The sequence below is a fragment of the Salvelinus fontinalis genome, chromosome 42 (genome assembly GCF_029448725.1).
Source record: "Salvelinus fontinalis isolate EN_2023a chromosome 42, ASM2944872v1, whole genome shotgun sequence".
NCBI classification, from domain to species: Eukaryota; Metazoa; Chordata; class Actinopteri; order Salmoniformes; family Salmonidae; genus Salvelinus; species Salvelinus fontinalis.
The window spans coordinates 18856816-18878040 of record NC_074706.1 but is presented as its reverse complement, the minus strand read 5'-3'; the positions used below and the strand labels follow the sequence as shown (position 1 = coordinate 18878040).

Sequence of the window (21225 nt, the reverse complement as noted above, 5' to 3'; positions counted from 1 at the left end):
GGAGGGACAGAAAAGGCTCAAGCATCCTCCTACAAAGCCAGAAACTGGACACCTAGGCATGGCCCGGGACTGGAAGATGCTTGTCAATATTGGCCAGCAACTCATTTTTCCACCTGAGATTGCTTCTACCAACCTTAGGCCAGACATGGTACTCTGGTCCCCTTCACGAAAGGCTGTGTACATCATAGAGCTCACAGTCCCGTGGGAAAACTCTGTTGAAGAGGCCTACGAGCGTAAGAAACTGCGTTACACAGGGTTGGCAGCAGACGCAACTCAGCGTGGCTGGAATGCAAAAGTCTGGCCAGTTGAAGTGGGATGCAGAGGATTCGTGGCTTCTTCCACCATCAGGTTGCTGAAAGAACTTGGAATCCATGGACAGGCTCTGCGGCAGACCGTCAGAGCAGTTTCTGAAGCAGCTGAAAGAGGCAGCCAGTGGATCTGGATCAAACGGAAGGACCCTTGCTGGGCTATAACTTCATGACCCCCCACCCTCACCTGAGAACCCAATTCAGATCCCTCCAACTTGAGGAGGGCATATGAGGTATGCGGTCAGCTGTAGGGCTGGCTCAGGGAAGAGGACGCCCCTGCCTTGCATAGTCCCGTGGGAAATCTTAATTGGGTATGGGACACAAGCTAAGGCTTGATCACCATTTAGCTGGCCACCTTTGATGAGGGTGTTTAGTGATTAAAGGCCGAAACACCCACTGATTCGAAGGCACACTACTGAGGATGTGTCCCAAAATTGACATCTTAACCCAGTCTAAGAAAAAACCTCCCATGCCACTCTGTCAACATCACGGCAAATCTCATGTGAGTGCATACCATCTATTGACACAATGGACAGTTTTAACATCTCGTCCCGTGTTTTATGATTCCTGGTTAAATAAAAGTGAAATAAAAAATATGTACATATAATTACAAATAAAGTGACATAGCAGCAGCTTATGTGATGAGTATAAAAAGGTAGTGCAAAAAGGGTCAATGCACAAAGCACAGGTAGCTATTGGGTTAACTATTTAACTAACTACTGAGCAGTCTTATGGCTTGGGTGTAAAAGCTGTTCATGGTCCTGTTGGTTACAGACTTTGTGCATTGGTACCGCTTGCCGTGCGGTACTGGAGATTACAATACGACTTGGGTGGCTGGAGTCCGTGAAATGTTTAGGGCCTTCCTCAGACAACCATGTCACGACTGATGCAGGGCTCACTGAGCAGCCTGCTAGCCCGACCACCGAGGTTGAGGAGCCTAGCAGCAAATGCAATACCCGCCCATCCCCCACACCGCCTGCTGACCCAGCTATATTGAAAATAGCCATGGCCTAGCACCAACAGCATGAGGGTAACATCATCACCAAACGCTTCTGCACCTCTGTTACTCCAGCCACTAGCACCTGAAAGTAGCAGTGCATGGGTAAAATCCCTGGGGAAGCCAAGCCAGGGGAAAAAATACCATATTACAATATATGTGGTGATAATTGTATTGTTTGCTCTATAACCTGTTAGTTCATATGCCTTGACAATGTGATATATAGGCCTAAGGCTGAGTCAATAAGAAGACAGTGGCAGAATACATTCAACCACACCTGCGTTTCATCACAAAACCAGAGAGCAACATCTGTCCTGTGAAGTCCACAAAGCATATTGCATGTAACAAGCAGTTGCTTGACCATGCTGTGTAGGTCATGTAAGTTAATGTTTCCGACATTTTTGGACTACTAACAACTATTGATTTAGAACCATGGAAAGTTAAGCTACCGCAAGTCACAAATAAAACACTGTTCCAACACCATTTCGACTTTAACATTTCAACATCAAATCACCTATGCTTAGTCTAATACAGTGACAAAAGATACCAAAAATAATTTAGTCCAACGTAAGCTAAATACAGTATAATTTGGCTGTCCATGGTACTGATGTCATGTGTGTTCGTGCGTGCTTGCAAGTAGAAGAACATGTTGACTCACCCTACTTGCAGAAACGGCAATGCCATCCTCCTCTCATGTGGCTGAAACGGTCTATGACTCTGTCATACAGTACATCCTTTAAGTTTTTGTTGTCCTAGGCTACCTGATAATTATTTATTTTTAATTCTAGGTTCATATATTGCATCCATGAATATACACCACTGCTATCGACGACCCCAGTGATGAGGCAGCGCAGGTTTGTCTTGACACTTACCCAAGCCGCATTTTCAGTGGGAGAAGACAGGCTTTTTGTAGCGCCTGGTTCAAGGCCTGCAGTTGGTTGTGGTGTACGCTATGTCGTCTGAGGAGGCGATAGATTACTTTTTCAATGTATGTAGCTCCCTGTACAATTTCTTTAGGAAACCCACGGTGGCTGCACAGTACAGTGGGGTTTTCCCCACTGAAAAGACTGCTTGATCAGAGACGGAATGGCCACCTTGCCATGCTGTCAGTCATTTTTAAATCAAGTGACATCACAGAGATGCTCGGTGAAATAGAATCTACTCGCGCATATGGTGCTGCTATGTGAGACTTGAGGTCACAGACATACTGAAAGCAGTGACATAGCCGAGCTTTAAGTTTATTGCTAACACGACTCACAAAATCCTGGGGCTCCTTGACCCTCTTAACAAGTTACTACAGTCTGAAACTACTGACTTGCAGACCGGTGTCAAACTTGACCGCAGTAGGTATGGGTGAAAAACTGCTATGTGATGCTGAATTCTGAAAGCTTTGGGAGGCATTCCAGGGGGGAGGGCACGAGCACATCTGCTCCAAGCAAATGACGGAGAGTCATGAGAAACTCTGCAAGAGTATCAATTTGAACAGCCTGGTCTCATAGACTAGACGTAACATAGTAATTTCGGGACACTCAAATTAGTATGCTGTGTTATGTTTGGTATGCTTCAAAATTCAAAAAGGTCCTCGCACATCTGAGCATCTTTTTTGCAGGTGCATGGTAACAATTGAATGCAATGAGAAAAAAGAAGAAACCCACATACAGGAATATGGTTCCAAATAAATGACATTATTACGTGCTCCACCAACCTCACCAGACATCCCCGGCAACAACGTCGCCTATGGGCACAAACCCACCATCGCTGGACCAGACAGGATTGGTAAAAAGTGCCCTCCACTGAAGAGTCGCAGTTTTGTCTCACCAGGGATGATGGTAAGATTCACGTTTATCGTCAAAGGAATGAGCGTTACACCGAGGCCTGTACTCTGGAGCGGGATCGAGGTGGAGGGTCCGTCATGGTCTGGGGCGGTGTGTCACAGCATCATCGGACTGAGCTTGTTGTCATTGCAGGCAATCTCAACGCTGTGCGTTACAGGGACGACATCCTCCTCCCTCATGTGGTACCCTTTCTGCAGGCTCATCCTGACATGACCCTCCAGCATGACAATGCCACCAGCCATACTGCTTGTTCTGTGCGTGATTTCATGCAAGACAGGAATGTCAGTGTTCTGCCATGGCCAGCGAAGAGCCCGGATCTCAATCCCATTGACCACGTCTGGCACCTGTTGGATCGGCGGGTGAGGGCTAGGGCCATAACCCCCAGAAATGTCCAGGTACTTGCACGTGCCTTGGTGGAAGAGTGAGGTAACATCTCACAGCAAGAACTGGCAAAACTGGTGCAGTCCATGGGGAGGAGATGCACTGCAGTACTTAATGCAGCTGGTGGCCACACCAGATACTGACTGTTACTTTTGATTTTGACCCCACCTTTGTTCAGGGACAAATTATTCAATTTCTGTTAGTCACATGTCTGTGGAACTTGTTCAGTTTGTGTCTCAGTTGTTGAATCTTATGCTCATACAAATATTTGCACATGTTAAGTTTGCTCTAAATAAAACGCAGTTGACAGTGAGAGGACATTTCCTTTTTTTGCTGAGTTTATAACACCCTCCCAACATATCCTCCAAACACTGAGTTCGAGGTCATTATCACTTTTATACAACGGGTTACCAACATATACAAATAATGACTGACATATTTTCAATAAACTTTAATTATTCACCCTTCCACGGGTTATAGTCCTGACACAAATCTAGTGTTGCTACCCAATCCGGCTGGTTGTTCATTCTATCGGTTAGGTTGCCAGAAACGCTACTGTTAGGATTTATGTTTATAGCATGCTACCATATTGTATAAAGATGAATATTGTTTTGTTACACACACACACAAACAATGCAGATGTGTGTGTGTGCAAAGACTGAGCAACAGAGTGACTTGCTACAAAAGCTGTGGTCAATCTGGAGAGGGGAGGGGTGCATATCTCTAAGCCAACCAGGGAGGGCAGGGCACTGGACAATACCAAATAAGGAACTGTTTGAGTGTAGAATCGACGGGGAGACACAAGACGGATCTAATCTACGCAACGACCACATGTGGACAGATGTGAGCACCAAGGGACTGGGACCAGTCCGAGTGCCAGCATAAGCTGAGCAAAGTTTAAACCACGCTCAGCCTCTACTGTGATAGGCCAACAGACGGGTTGGAACTACGTCATCACGGTATAAAACAGCTGTTTACGTACTTCCTGACAGTTCTCTGATCTACCCTGCACGGTGATACAGTGAACCCGTATATACGAAAATTACATTTGCCATTTATTGTTTGCGGTAATTAAACAAAATTTAAAAAAGTTAGCAGACCTTGCTTTTATTTATCCTGATACCGGATTTGATTAACGCAGCGCTCACACTACCCTCTCTAACCAAATCGCTATCAGTAACAGAATGACTGCAATTGAATTGGCCAATCAATGCACATTTGTAGCCTGCTGGAGGTAATTTTGCAGGGCTCTGGCAGTGCACCTCCTTGCACAAAGGCGGAGGTAGCGGTCCTGCTGCTGGGTTGTTGCCCTCCTACGGCCTCCTCCACGTCTCCTGATGTACTAGCCTGTCTCCTGGTAGCGCCTCCATGCTCTGGACACTACGCTGACAGACACAGCAAACCTTTTTGCCACAGCTCGCATTGATGTGCCATCCTGGATGAACTGCACTACCTGAGCCACTTGTGTGGGTTGTAGACTCCGTCTCATGCTACCACTAGAGTGAGAGCACCGCCAGCATTCAAAAGTGACCAAAACATCAGCCAGGAAGCATAGGAACTGAGAAGTGGTCTGTGGTCACCACCTGCAGAATCACTCCTTTTTTTGGGGGTGTCTTGCTAATTGCCTATAATTTCCACCTTTTGTATATTCCATTTGCACAACAGCATGTGAAATTTATTGTCAATCAGTGTTGCTTCCTAAGTGGACAGTTTGATTTCACAGAAGTGTGATTGACTTGGAGTTACATTGTGTTGTTTAAGTGTTCCCTTTATTTTTTTGAGCAGTGTATAATACTCAAACATGCAAAGGAGGATTACATTTTTCTACCTTGGTACCTATTCAGGATACATCACCATGAAGAGAATTACACTCATAATTATGCATTTCTATATTGTACAGATCAAGGACCCATGATGTCATTATGTTACTGGGTGTTGTTCCACTTCCCTGACTGTAGTTCAATCATCTACAAAGTTTTTTTTTCAAACTCAAGGTGTCATATCATAGCTGACACATTCTTTCTGCAGACATATTAGAATCTTAATTCGGAATAGATATTTATGAGTTTTTGGAAAAAAGTGGTCACAAAAAACTGCCATTCTTTTATCAAAATTTGCATCCGCACTGCTCCTCAAATAAATGTGTTTTAGTAAAATTGTCAGTGGCAATTGTTAAAAGTACACTTCTGCATATACAGTTGAAGTCGGACGTTTACATACACTTAGGTTGGAGTCATTAAAAGTAGTTTTTCAACCACTCCACAAATTTCTTGTTAACAAACTATAGTTTTGGCAAGTCAGTTAGAACATCTACTGTGTGTATGGCACAAGTAATTTTTCCAACAATTGTTTACAGATTATTTCACTTATAATTCACTGTATCACAATTCCAGTGGGTCAGAAGTTTACATACACCAAGTTGACTGTGCCTTTAAACAGCTTGGGAAAATTCCACAAAATGATATCATGGCTTTAGAAGCTTCTGATAGGCTAATTGACATAATTTGAGTCAATTGGAGGTGTACCTGTGGATGTATTTCAAGGCCTACCTTCAAACTCAGTGCCTCTTTGCTTGAAATCATAAGAAAATCAAAAGAAATCATCCAAGACCTCAGAAAAAAAGTTGTGGACCCCCACAAGTCTGGTTCATCCTTGGGAGAAATTTTCATACGCCTGAAGGTACCACGTTCATCTGTACAAACAATAGTACGCAAGTTTAAACACCATGAGACCACGCAGCCGTCATACCGCTCAGGAATGAGACGCGTTCTGTCTCCTAGAGATGAACGTACTTTGGTGTGAAAAGTGCAAATCAATCCCAGAACAACAGCAAAGAACCTTGTGAAGATGCTGGAGGAAACAGGTACAAAAATATCTATATCCACAGTAAAACAAGTCCTATATCGACATAACCTGAAAGGCCACTCAGCAAGGAAGAAACCACTGCTCCAAAACCGCCAAATAAAAGCCAGACTACGGTTTGCAAATGCACATGGGGACAAAGATCGTACTTTTTGGATAAATGTCCTTTGGTCTGATGAAACAAAAATAGAACTGTTTGGCCATAATGACCATTATGTTTGGAGGAAAAAGGGGGAGGCTTGCAAGCCGAAGAACACCATCCCAACTGTGAAGCACGGGGGTGGCAGCATCATGTTGTGGCGGTGCTTTGCTGCAGGAGGGACTGGTGCACTTCACAAAATAGATGGCGTCATGAAGAAAGAAAATGATGTGGATATATTGAAGCAACATCTCAAGACATCAATCAGGAAGTTTAAGCTTGGTTGCAAATGAGTCCTCCAAATGGACAATGACCCCAAGCATTATTCCAAAGTTGTGGCAAAATGGCTTAAGGACAACAAAGTCAAGGTACTGGAGTGGCCATCACAAAGCCCTGACCTCAATCCTATAGAAAATTTGTGGGCAGAACTGAAAAAGCGTGTGCGAGCAAGGAGGCCTACAAACCTGACTCAGTTACCACTGCTCTGTCAGGAGGAATGGGCCAAAATTGACCCAACTTATTATGGAAAGCTTGTGGAAGGCTACCCGAAACGTTTGAACCAAGTTAAACAATTTAAAGGCAATGCTGCCAAATACTAATTGAGTGTATGTAAACTTCTGGCCCACTGGAAATGTGATGAATGAAATAAAAGCTGAAATAAATCACTCGCTACTATTATTCAGACATTTCACATTCTTAAAATATAGTTGTGATCCTAACTGACCTAAGACAGGGAATTTTTACTAGAATTAAATGTCAGGAATTGTGAAAAACTGAGCTTAAATGTATTTGGCTAAGGTGTATGTAAACTTCCAACTTCAACTGTAGGTGTATGTATGGTTTGTTAAACTTCGCAATCAATGGTTTTTGCTTAGCATACATTTTAAAGTGAAAAAGTGAGCATCAGCGTCACTGTTACCATGGAATTGCACACTACATACATTTTCACTACTTCGTCAAGTAAAATGAATTAAGGCACTATCATTATCTCACTATAAAACACCTAAAGACACAAAGTTTGTCACTCTTCATCAGTGAAGCATTTTTACAGACACCATCACCATATTATCTACTCTGCCTCATCATACTTTTTCTTTCCTAAGTTCTCCTCATCCAGTTCCCTAATACATCCCAAACCAACAGAATTAACTACTAACTAACTAACTAGTACTAAATTACATGTCACTATACTCTATACATGGACTGTGTGCATTTTCTGCTGGTGTATCCTGAGATAGCTCCTCTCTGAGAACCTCTTCCTGCAATGCGTACAGGCAAACAGCCTCTCTCCCCTGTGGACCTTCAACTGCATCTTCAGCTGGTGCTGGTGGGAGAACTTATTCGCACACTGGGGCAGCTGTAGGGTTTCTCCCCTGTGTGGACCCTCTGGTGCCTCTTCAGGTTGGACGAGTGGGAGAAACTAGCCCGGCACAGGTGGCAGCCGAACGGTTTCTCCCCTGTGTGGACCCTCTGGTGCCTCTTCAGGTTGGACGAGTGGGAGAAACTAGCCCGGCACAGGTGGCACCCGAACGGTTTCTCCCCCATGTGCAACCTCTGGTGGATTGCCACCTGTTGGGGGAAACGGAAGGCTTTCCCACAGAACGAACACAGGAAGCGCTTCTCTTTGGCGCTGCCACCTTTACTAATGCTGTTTCCACTACTGTCATTTGTCAATGGGCTTGTGTAGCCATTTAGTGTTGAGGCACAGGAATTGTCTGAGGTCTGGTTTAACATTAGGAGAGTGTGAGGAGGACGAAGGCCAGGGAGTGTCTGTGTTGTAGCAGAGTCCAGGTTCCAGTTAATAGATCCCATAGAAGGCAGGCTGATGGCAGCACCTGTTAGGGGGTTAACCTGAGGCCCCATCAGTCTCTCTGAATCACAGCTATAGGAGCAGGACGGAGCATCGCTAGCAGAGTCTGTGTCTGATCTCTCCCGCCGCATACTGACACCTCCCTGTCCCTGCAGACCAAATCTACGCCTCGCCCTGGTCTCATCCAGTCTGTTGTCATGGAGCCTAAGATCGGATGTTGTTTTGTGTTCGACTGTCTGTTTCTGGTTGTGGTTAAGAGTGTTGTTCCCCAGCCCAGAGTTGAGAACGCTGTCCCATCCACTGACATCCACTATGTCCCCTCTGGTCCTGGCCTGCGAATCCAAGATGGCCACCCAGTCTCCTTTGTTAGCCTCCAGCCAACTATCTGCAGGAATAGGTTACAAAATAGACTTTAAAAAATATGGCAAAAAAACTCTACATATGGAGTTGTATGGACAAAACAATAGCCAGGTGTATCACTATTCTCATTGAAGATCTATTACTGTATGTAGGCTATATGTATTTCTCCCTTACCTTGCTCCCCCATCTTTACTCCACTCAGCAGATCAATGCTCTCTGCTTCGTCTTCCATTGTCTCCTGTTTGACCAGCAGCCGACCAGGCTTCCCATCCTCCATGTCTATTGACTGCAATAGTAAAGGTTGGCTTTAGTTGGCACTGTTTGGGTTGGACTTGTATCATTGAAAGGCATGTACGCAGACAACACTATTTGGATCCCCATCAGCTTTTGCCGAAGCAAAACTCTTCCTGGGGTCCACAAAAAAACACAAAGGACGACAAGTAACAAAACACTTAGTGATAGACAAGGACAGTCACACAAATTTAAAATACGATATACAAACAATACAACAACAAAAAATTGTGTGTGTTAATGTGTCTGTATGTGTGTCACCTCACAGACCCCGCCGGTCAATGAGATGCTTGAGTAATAGGAGATGGGAGTTCCATGCGATCACAGCTCAGTATAATACTGTGCGTTGCCGTCAATTTGTTTTGGACTTGGGGACTGTGAAGAGACCCGTGGTGGCATGTCTTGTGGGGGTATGTTTGGGTGTCTGAGCTGAATGTTATTTGATTATGCAGACAATCGGGAATTTTCATCACAGTAATATTTTCGGATGAAAACTAGAATAGAAGCAGTTCATCTCTCGTCAACCCTTTAGTGCTCCTGAGTGGCGCAGCGGTCTGAGGCACTGCATCTCAGTGCTTTGAGCCAGATGCAGCTCTGCTAGGTCTTTCTTTGCTGCACTTGACCATACTACCAGACAGTAATCAAGATGGGCCAAGACCAGACCCGTAACAGTTGATTTTACAGTACAGTTGATTTGTACTGTAACGCAGAACAACAGACATGCCCCTCATCTTCACAACAACTCGGGTCATTATGACTTGACCATGATCACAGTGGTGAAGAGGAGCTCCGCGGATCCTGAGAGTCCGGAAGTAATTTAGCCATTCAGTGTAGTCATAGCGATCTGTAGATTTGCTATTTATGCGCGTTTTCTCAAGTTAATTGACACGTGACATTCCTGGATTACTCATTATACTGATAAAGTCAGATTTAATCAAGTAATTCAATAGTCAGTTTAAAAAAAAGGTTAAGGGTACAAGACTGTAAATATCTGGCTGTTTTGGCAAAATCACTACATATCCCATTGAGCCGAGCGGGGAAAGGCTGCCCGTTGTCACAGTTCCAAGACCAGTCAGAAACTTCCAGCTAACCCTACGCCAATGATGCCGGTGGATCTCAAAACTGAACTTGAATCCACGTTAAGTAGCAATGATATCCTTCACCACCGTCGTCTTATGACAGACATCTCAAACCAGATATGACTGTTCAACGAAACATAATTTATTTATGCACATTTGTGGCCTGCTGGAGGTCATTTTGCAGGGCTCTGGCAGTGCACCTCCTTGCACAAAGGCGGAGGTAGCGGTCCTGCTGCTGGGTTGTTGCCATTTTTCTGTTGCATTCTTGAAGCCATTTTTCTGTTGCTGTAACAATTGCTTGTAGACATTTTTGTTGATTTACACTGTCCTCTCCAACCTTCTTTGACTTTGGGCGGCATGATAGTAGCAATGTAGGCTAACGGGTACTCCACGCAATTTCAGACAGCACAGCTCGCAGGGCCGATGGGAACAGCAACAAACAGCAGGGATTTAAACAGCCACAAGCTCAGGACTATCCGCGGTCCCAGCCACAAGGGCTAACCGCGTTGCAGGCTGTGTTCAAATTGTCAAAGAAACCTGGCTAGCTTGATAGCTAGCAACTAGGCAAGCTGCGTCACCAAGCAGCAGCTCTTCAGACTTCAGGGTTTGGGCAGTGTCCCGGAACAGATAGTAGCTGTCCACAACAACTGAGCTAACCACGTCGCAGGATCCAAATTAAACAGGTAGGCTAGTTTTTAAAAAACAAGGGGACATTTTTCAGTAACACTTTTGTTTTAACTGAGCGCTCTCTCATTCCGCTTTCAGCATCTGTTGCACTCTGATGACGTCACTCTGCAAGCACTCAGGGGTGTGCCATTTCAGCATTTACAGCCTTCTCAAGTGGCAATCTGACCTTGATGCCTTACAGAAAGACCTGGTTGGTTTAAAATGTGTACTTAATTGTAGGCCAGACTAAATACATGTTCTCTAATTCTCGCAAAAATGTTTCAGATGGACCACATTTCTATTAATTGGATTGTTGGTTCTCCCATCGATCAGGTTCCCGCTTGTAAATATCTGGGCATTTGGATTGACAAAGATTTAATGTTCAAAAAAAAAGTTACGGATGAGCTAGTTAAAAAGCTAAGCTTGAAAGTGGGATTATTTTCTAGAAATAGATCTTTCCTTTTCCCGGAATAGCAGAAAGCAGATTGTACAATCAACTTTCCTGATAGTTTTTGACTATGGTGACACCATTTACAAGATTGCAGCTGCCACTAGTTTTAAACCTTTAGATGCCGTCTACCATAGCGCCATTTGTTTTATCACAGGTGACAGTTTTAATATTCACCACTGCATCCTGTATCAAATTGGCTGGTCCTCATTAAAGTCCCGTAGATCACTTCATTACTCCTTTTTTGTTTGTTTGTTTACAAAGCTCTACTACACAAGCTTCCAACTTACCTAACTTTGTTGTTAAAGTATAAAATCATGAGATACCAAACCCGTTCATAGGGTTGGTTAACTCGAGTTTCCTCGGTTCTCCGCCGAACTAGGTAAATCCACTTTTTGTTATAATGCACCTCATTGCTGGAACCAAATACAAAATACATTACAATTGGATGTTCTGGTGCCGCTCGGGCAATTTAAAATATTAATTGGGGGCCTTCGTAACTTTTTCTTGAATATTTGTGTAATGCTGTATTTTTGTTTGTTTTACATTGTATCTGATTTGATTAGATGTTGTCTTATGAATTGTATAAGCAGGGCCCCCTTGTGAAAGAGACCCTGGTCTCAATGATGACTAAGTCAACATCAGGGCCGGTATCTAGAAGGTGTCTCAGAGTAGGAGGGCTGATCTAGAATCAAATTTTATTGGTCACATACACAGATGTTATTGCGGTTGTAACGAAATACTTGTACGTCTCAGCGTAATAATGCTGATCTAGGATTAGGTCCCCATCTGTCTTTTTGGCTTTATTCATTATAATCTAAAAGGCTAAACAGATCCTAGATCAGCTATCCTGCTCCGAGAGGCTTTGTGGATACAAGCCCTGACCTAATACCATTCAGACAGTAGTTCACAGTGGGCTCACCTCAGTGAGACTGTGTTTGGTCCTGTGCTGCTCAGCTGGTTCCTCTGTGGCTTCAGGAGGAGGTGTAGTCTGACTGTCCTCCATGACCATGGTCCCCTCAGGGTTCCCCAGACCCTCCTCACAACCCTCCTCCTTCACCAGCAGCACCTCTGGACCCTCCTCCTCCTGGAAGAAACAGGTGGTACAGATTACATAGACATACACTCCCTCATGTGCGTACACACAGATAATAAACACACTTTCAACATGGAGTGTTTACCCATCCCCACTACTTTTGAGTCCTATGCTGTAGTTACAGAATGACTTGTTGTTAAACCCATCATGGTGGACATAAATATGTTGTGGGTAAAAATAAGTCAGCTATCATAAGTTCTAAGTCACCATCAGACAAACCTGACTAAACTATAATGACGTGTACAGTAGGTGTTTGTTAGTGTGTGAGTATGTGTTGGTATATTTAGTAAGTGTATATTGGTTAAAAAGCACTCAGGTGTATGCAGAATAGGGTGAGATCAGATGTGATGTGTACTAAAGAGAGTCTCAATTAAAGTCTCCATGAAAAGTCCCATTTTGTGTTTATTAAACACAAGCTTTAAATACACCATATGGAAACCACACATACACGTCTCAACTACAAATCTGCATGATAAACTACATACATTTTCTCATTAAAAAGTGTCTTGGGAAAGAAATTATGTAGTTGAATGGAAGTAATGAAATAGGCATTTATAAACATCAGAGCCTATACAGTACAAGCACAATATATAAAACATGCTTTTTAGACTTATATGCCTAGGGCTGGGCGATATGGTCTAAAAAGCATTTCGATTTTTATCAAATTTATGGGTGATTCATGATCTACATCTCGATTTTCTAAAGTTCTCTCGAAATAATCTTTGTTGCACAATTAAAGGTCAATACAATTAATTTCAAACAGTCATAAATAATCGAATGAATTCAGGGTTTGTAAAATTATGCCTAGGCTAAATATATGACCTTCCACAACCATAAGGCCCACAAATAATGTAATTATTTTATCAAAATATTTTAAACTGCTTTTTTTGGCAATAATCCCTGATCTAGCTTTCAAGTCTATGAAAATGCAATTTATGTTACAAATTTAACCAGAACCCTGCATAACGCACATTCACTAATATTGACTATCTTCTTATAGCTGAAAATTAACACAATCTCTCAAGCACAAGCCCATGTTCTAGTGAGTAGCCAGCTAATCTTTATATTTCATGTCTAGCCAACTTCAAATCAAAGTTATTGGTTCAGTTGGATCTATTTGCTTGCTACCAAGGTAGAACAGTTGAACTGTGATGATTGCACCCTCCTGTCCATCTCCAACTGTTGGAACAACATAGCCTGTTCACTTTGTTTAGATATTGAAATCAAGTGGCCTACCTGGCCAAGATGATGCTTATTTCTCGGAATGAGAACGAGTTGCCAATTCCTTTTATGAATGTATTTTTTAATGCTCATTGCACATTTATAAAAACACAGACTAGACAGCAAGCACATAACACTATGTGTCTAAAATTCTGCTAGCGGTACGTGGTACCACAATGCCGAGCTTGCGACAGAACTGAACATTAATTTTCCACAATCAGGTTCTTTTTCTTTTTTTTTGCCCTTTTTCTCCCCAATTTTGTAGTATCAAATTGGTAGTTACAGTCTTGTCCGTACAGGAGTTGCAGCGATGGGACTCGGGAGAGGCGAAGGTCGAAAGCTGTGCGTCTTCCAAAACACAACCCAACCAAGCCGCACTGCTTCTTGACACAATGCCCACTTAACCTGGAGGAGTGTCAGCGTGCACTGTGCCCGGCCCGCCACAGGAGTCGCTAGTGCGCGATGAGACAAGGACATCCCTGCCAGCCAAATCCCTCCCCTAACCCGGACAACGCTGTGCCAGTTGTGCGCAGCCCCATGGGTCTCCCGGTTGTGGCCGGCTGCGACAGAGCCTGGACTCGAAACCAGAATCTCTAGTGGCACAGCTAGCACTGCGATGCAGTGCCTTCGACTACTGCGCCACTCGGGAGGCCCCTGACACAATCATGTTCATCGATACTCTCGTTTTAGTAGGATCTGCTCTGTTCTACAATTTGGGAGTTGAGACATAAAAAGGGGTATTGGTAGAAAGGTTCAGTTATCTTTCGTCATAGTTGTTGTGAGTGGCAGGGGAGGGGCTTGGTGTCTGTGTGCGAGTGGGAAGGTGCACAGTGCACACAGCACAGAAGAAACAAAGGGCACAATACCAAAAAGACCCTGCCTTCAGAAAGTACTCACACCCCTTGACTTTTTCCAACATTTTGTTGTGTTACAGCCTGATTTTTAAGATTGTGTCACTGGACTACACACAATACCCCATAATGTCAAAGTTAAATTCTGTTTTTTAGAAATGTATTAAAAATGAAAAGCTGAAATGTCTTGAGTCAATAAATATTCAAAGCCTTTGTTATGGCAAGCCTAAATGAGTTCAGGAGTACAAATGTGCTTAGCAAGTCACAGTGCACAGAGTAGGCCGTCATTGGAAATAAGAATTTGTTCTTAACTGACTTGCCTAGTTAAATATAGGTTAAATAAAAATAATAAGTTGCATGGACTCATTCTGTGTGGAACAATATTTCTTTATAACTACCACATATCTGTACCCCACACATACAATCATCTATATAGTCCCACAGTCGAGCAGTGAATTTCAAACACAGATTCAACCACAAAGACCAGGGAGGTTTTCCAATGCCTCGCAAATAAGGGCACCCCAGTAGATGGGTTAAACATTTTAAAAAGCAGACATTGAATATACCCTTCAGCATGGTGAAGTTATGAATTACACTTTGGATAGTGTATCAATACACTCAGTCACTACAAATATATAGGCGTTCTTCCTAATTCAGTTGCTGGAGAGGAAGGAAACCGCTCAGGGATTTCTTCATGAGGCCAATTGTGACTTTTAAAACAGTTACAGAGTTGAATGGTTGTGATAGAAGAAAACTGAGGATGGATCAACAACATTGTAGTTAATCCACAACAAATGACAGAGTGAAAAGAAGGAAGCATGTACAGAATAAAAATATTCCAAAACATGCCTCCTGTTTACAATAAGGCACTAAAGTAATACTGCAAAAAATATGGCAAAGAAATAAAAGTCCTGAATGCAGAGCGTTACGTTTAGGGCAAATCCAATACAACACTGAATAACACTTCATATTTTCAAGCATGGTGATGGCCGCATCATGTTATGGGTAATCTTGTAAATTGGCAAAGGACTACGGAATAGAGCTAAGCACAGGCAAATGCCTAGTGGAAAACCTGGTTCAATTTGCTTTCCAACAGACACTGGGAAAGAGTTCACCTTTCAGAAGGACAATAACCCAAAACACAAGGCCAAATATATACTGGAGTTGCTTACCAAGATGACGTTGAATGTTCCTGAGGGGCCTAAATACAGTTTTGACTTAAGTCTACTTGAAAATCTATTGCAAGACTGGAAAATGGCTGTCTAGCAATTATCAACAACCAACTTGGCAGAGTTTGAAGAATTACAAAATGATGTGCAAATATTGTACAATCCAGGTGTGGAAAGATCTTAAAGACTCACAGCTGTAATCGCTATGATTCTAATATGCATTGACATAGGGGTGTGAATACTTTTGTAAATGAGACATTTCTGTATTCGCAAAAATGGGGTATTGTGTATTTACATTATGGGGTATTGTGTAGATGGTCAAGAATTATTATTTTTTAATCCATTTTGAATTCAGGCTATAACAAAACGTGGAAAAAGTCAAGGGCTATGAATACTTTCTGAAGGCACTGTAGAATGAAAAAAATATATACAAATAAAAACAAAATTCTTGCGAAACATGCATTTGAAACATTGCGTTAAAACATTAATTTGAAATAATTGGATATATCACCCAGCTCTATATACGCCTTATATATCACACAATGTCTGGATGCAATATTCAACGCTGAAATCAGTAACTCTCGTAATTCCAAATGTGTCTGTGGATCTTTTTGTGCCGAAAACAATGACAATTCATCTTTGTCTCTATTGCAGGGTTTGATCTAACCGTCAGAAGCTACAGAGTGGAATGTTTCTTTTCTGGTATCTCCTCTCTGAGAACCTCTTCCCGCAGTGCGTACAGGCAAACAGCCTCTCTCCTGTGTGGACCTTCAGGTGCATCTTCAGCTGGTGCAAGAATCTCTTCTGATAATGGGGTCAGCTGTATTATTTCTACCCTGTGTGGACCCTCTGGTGTCTCTTCAGGTGACCAGCCTGGGCAAAGGCCATGGGACACTGGGTACAGCTGAAGGGTTTCTCCCCTGTGTGGACCCTCTGGTGTCTCTTCAGGTCACCAGCCTGAGCGAAGGCCATGGGACACTGAGTACAGCTGAAGGGTTTCACCCCTGTGTGGACCCTCTGGTGGATCTCCACCTTCTGGGGGCAGCTGAAGCCTTTGTTACAGAACATGCAGAGGAACCGTTTCTCTTTACTTTTGCCTGATGTTGCTCCTCCACGCCGAGCCTGGGCTCTAGCCCTGTCGTTTGAGTTCAATCCCTTATCGAAAAGGACGAGGCGGTGTGGATCAGTAGGCCCCATTGATCTGGACACTGGGTCGCGATTCCTGAACATGTGTAAAGGGGAGTGGGTAGCGACATTTGGATTTGTCTCTAAGCTTTCCCTGTAATCTAAGAAATCTCTGCCCTGTGTGAGTCCATCTCCTAGGTGACTATCTGCATTCCATGTGGGAGGAACGTCGCCCTCCACTTTCACAGTCACCTCATCTATGCCCAGAACCTCGCCTTTCTCATCTAGGCACCCTTCAGAGTATACACTACTACTGCACCGGTTCCATTCCCCTCTAGACAGATCAGTCTGTGTCTCTAAAGACAAGGGCACGTTACCAGGGTCCATCTCTGTAGCATAAGAACAAGACGGATCATCCTCGCCAGTGTCTAACGAGTCACCATCAACATCCCCACGGGAATGAACAGTCCTCTGGTTCTGGTGAAATACTGGTAAATACTCTAAGCCAGATCCTCTGTGTAATTGCATTTGTGTTACAGTTAAAGTCTCGGTGTCTGTCTCTGACTTGAGGACGGCGATCGGCGTTCCACTGACCTCCGTGATGCTGTGTCGGGTCCTGGGTTGCGCAGTGGTGGGGTCCTTCGTGGCTACAGGGTGCTCTCCAGCCCCTCCATTCTGGATGTCTCTGCTATGCCGTGGGTCCTCCTTTCCTTCAGACCTCTCCTGCTTGACCCCAGGACCTGCAGCCTCTGTAGACTGACGAGGTGGAGAGTGGAGGTTATTAACGGATAACAATGTCATAGGGAAGTCTCACAAGCTCCCTTATGGCAGATAAATGAGGATGTACATGTAAGCAAGTCACATATGATATACTGTAATTTAATGTAACACTATTACACTAACCTCTATCATGATAACATTCTGAGTTGAGGTTCCACTCCCCTCATCAACAGTGATAGGTTGGTCATCTCTCCATGTATTGTGTCCCGCTGGATTCACAACGCTCTTGTGGCTTCCAGTGAGATGTATTTCACCTGAGAGAGTGATTGGGGGAAAAGAGGTGGTTTAGGTGCCGTCAATGGTATATCGTACACTATTGACACTGTCTACAATTGACAAGGATGTAAAGTAACACTTCTCATAACTTCTCGGTATAATATTTATTGATTGATGTATTATATTCCATGCATAACATTGTTTTCATTGTGTAAATAGAATATACAGTAAATCAAGAATCTGGTTAGAATATGATATTGTGTCTTTGCTCAAGATAGCTTACTATTCAGGGGAATTATTGCACACTATCCAACAACTGACCAAGACCCAATTCTGTGTAATACATCTGAACACAGAGCCGGTTTGGGGCGACAGTCACTGAGCTAAATATGAACGGCGACAGGCTGTGCAGCCTCGGCCAAAATGTACCTCTTGCCAATCTTCTGTGTCGGTCAAGGATCTTGACACTACTGGGACTGGCAACGACGCGCTCCCGTGCCACCTTCAGTTCCAGTAGCTGTAGTTTCCTCCGTAATGCCCTGTTTTCTTTCTGGCTTTGAGTTATTTCCAAACGAAACACTGCATAGTCGTCGTCTACGAGTTTACAGATCTCTGCCACGGCTGCATTCGCTAGCACCTCCATGATGGAGGCTATTTGAGTGTGAAAAACCATACAGTTAGCCATTGTTAGCTAACGTTACATAGATAACATCTATCAACCAAGTCGTCTTCAACGCAAATTAAAAACTACATGGGGTACGTATGTGATGCTGTGCAGTTAAATTCGTCATATTTTGAGTTCCATGATGTTAATAAACGTATAAATAACAAAAATAAAACCGCTAACGTGGAAATTGTTCATGGGCACTGTTCACTTCTTCTTCTCTGGTATAGTAACGCCTTATTCTGGAACGTCACAGTGATAGCGGCGAGTTGCAATCGTGTTTATGTTTCCGGCAACATTCGCGAAACGCCAGCGCATGCTAGAGGCGGGAGGTGAAAGCGGCACTTTTAGTTGAGAGCTTGATAGTTTTACAATGACAGAACCGCACAAAATCGATCAACATGACAAGCATTATATGTACAGTACGAGGCTGTTAAAATAATTGGATGAGGAGGAGGTCGTTTTTACAACAAGAATGTTTTGAACATCATCTCAACGACGTCGATCTGTATGTACCTGTGGAGCCCCATAGGACCTGCATCTACCTTTGCGGCTCTGGCTCAAAGCGTTGAACCTAAAGAAACTACCGAAACGTATCTTTGTGTGCTCCTACCACTTCTTTGACAAGAAGCCTACAGTGGAGTATCCTTGCCCAGAAAAATGGCTTGGCTACGATGCTCCATTCATGAAGAAGGGTTGGTCAGACAGTCATCACTGACTGTTAAGCCAAACTCGTGAGCAATTTGCCTGCTCTCATTCTCCCTCTTGCATCTAAGCACAGTCATAATCGCGCAATTTATTTCCTCTACAACTCAATTTTTTTTTACATTCAATTTTATATATACTTAATTATTATGATTATTAAATATTATTAGCAGCGTTCATGCAGTATGGTGTTTTATTGTATGGTTTTGTCCATTGACTTGTTTAACAATCCATACTGATTTCTTAACAGATGACAGGCTCAAGTGTTCACCAAATTGAAAATGGGGATTGGCCAACACAGATACACTGAATGGATATGCTTTCAGAGGATGCCCAAACCCAATGGGAAGACCCATCTCTAAAGCTCAGATGATCATGTAAAGCCCACTACCTGTAAGGCAGGGACACTGTGCCTAGCAGCACCTCTACAAAACCCTGCCGAGGAACGAAGCACTCTGTCCACTGCAAACAGGCTTGTCTCTTGCTGCCTTTTCTACACTGGCGGAACATCTTCTACCACTCTACAAAGGCAGCTTTCAGTAAGACCTGACAGACCAACTTTCGATGACGCTGATGAATCTGAAGCTCAACTTGCTGCAGCAGTACCTAGCAGAAAGGTTTGGTGTTTCCCAGAGTATTGTCTGTCGAGTGATTTGATTGACGGAAGAGAATCTGAGGGAGTGCATTCCATGGTTGCCAAGGGAGACCATCCATGCTACAATGTGACAATGTTTTAACGACCACTACCCAGGAACAACCTGCATTGTTGACTGCTCAGAAACTGCTTTACAGAAGTGCAAGAATCTGAATTCAAGGGGGGAGTCATTCAGCCATTGCTACGCCCAGAACACTATCAAGTACCTGGTGGCCATTGCACCTTGTGGTCTTGTGATGTTCATCTTCTCAGCATAATGAGGTAAATGTAGCGACAAATATATAACATGGGTTCTGGGTTCCTGGAGTACCACTGCCCAGGTGATGAGGTCATGGCTGACCGGGGCTTCACAATCCGTGATCTGCTACACGAGAGTAAGGTCAAATGAACAATTCCAGCCTTCACAAAAAGAGGCGCACAGCTGTCAGACGAGGAGACCACATGTACACGACGGATAGCTAACGTGAGGGTTAGTTCATGTGGAACGCGTAATTCAAAGGCTCAAACGGTTTAGAATCATCTCACAGACAGTGCCAATCAACCTCTCATCTAAAATGGACAAAATACTTTGAATCTGTGCTGCCCTGTGTAACCTGCGTGGTGATGTCATTCATGAAGATGCTAAATGAACTGACCAGTCAAATGCCATTTACAAGGTCGATTTCCCAATATGAATTTAAGTTGTCAAAAGTTACGTTAAATAAATGTCTATTCATTCTATAACAACTCAACTTAATTATTTGTTTTACATACTCATTAATATTAAAAACAAAGCCATAAAAACAATTTCAACAATACTGAGACTGTTGATGCATTATGTCAGGCTTTTTAATAGAAAAACAATTTGTTAATAGTAACTGCAAACAGGAGAGACATCTGACTACATACGTCTACAGAGCTGCATATATTTGTCACTATATTTTGCCTTCCTGATGCTCCTCAACAATAAATGGCAGCATGTGTGTTGAGTAGAACGCCTTCAACCTCAGAACAGCCTCTGCACAGAACTGTGCATCATAGGGAACAGGGATGACAACTTTCTGGGACGGAGTCCAGATGAACACCTTGCTTTCTCACAGTCCTGTGCAAAAATACCAATTTGCATCTGCATGTAGTAGCCACGTGGCCCATGTGGGGTGTGCCCTCTACGTGGCCCAGTTGGGGTGTGCCCTCCACCACCTTCACATCTCAGGCTTTCCCATTGATGACATCATCCAGAGAATCACAGGCCTTCCCCATGACAGGACACCTGATCTCCAACAGCTCCCTGGAGTTCAGCACTCCCGTCAGGGCTTGCTGATAGCCATGGCTCTTCAACACTGACAACAGTGCCTCTGTGGGCCACAGAGTATCCACAGTCTTCCAGCCACCGGGAGGCCATCAGCTCATTATCTTCAAATACATTAAAATGGTACAGCCACAAATAAATATTCCTTTCAGTCCAATTTTACCTGGGATGCTACTGGCTGTGGTATTATTGTTGGTGGTTCAAAATTAACACACTTATAGAGCAGACTCCCCACAGGCAGATTCAGGTGTCTCAGGCTCCTATTAAATTCCTCCTGTG

General features: G+C 43.5%; 1 pseudogene; it reads right to left on the bottom strand.

Annotated features, from left to right (window-relative positions):
* Positions 1 to 5268: 5268 nt before the first annotated feature.
* Positions 5269 to 18538, bottom strand: LOC129841385 (zinc finger protein 350-like; annotated as a pseudogene).
* Between the last annotated feature and the right edge of the window lie 2687 nt (positions 18539 to 21225).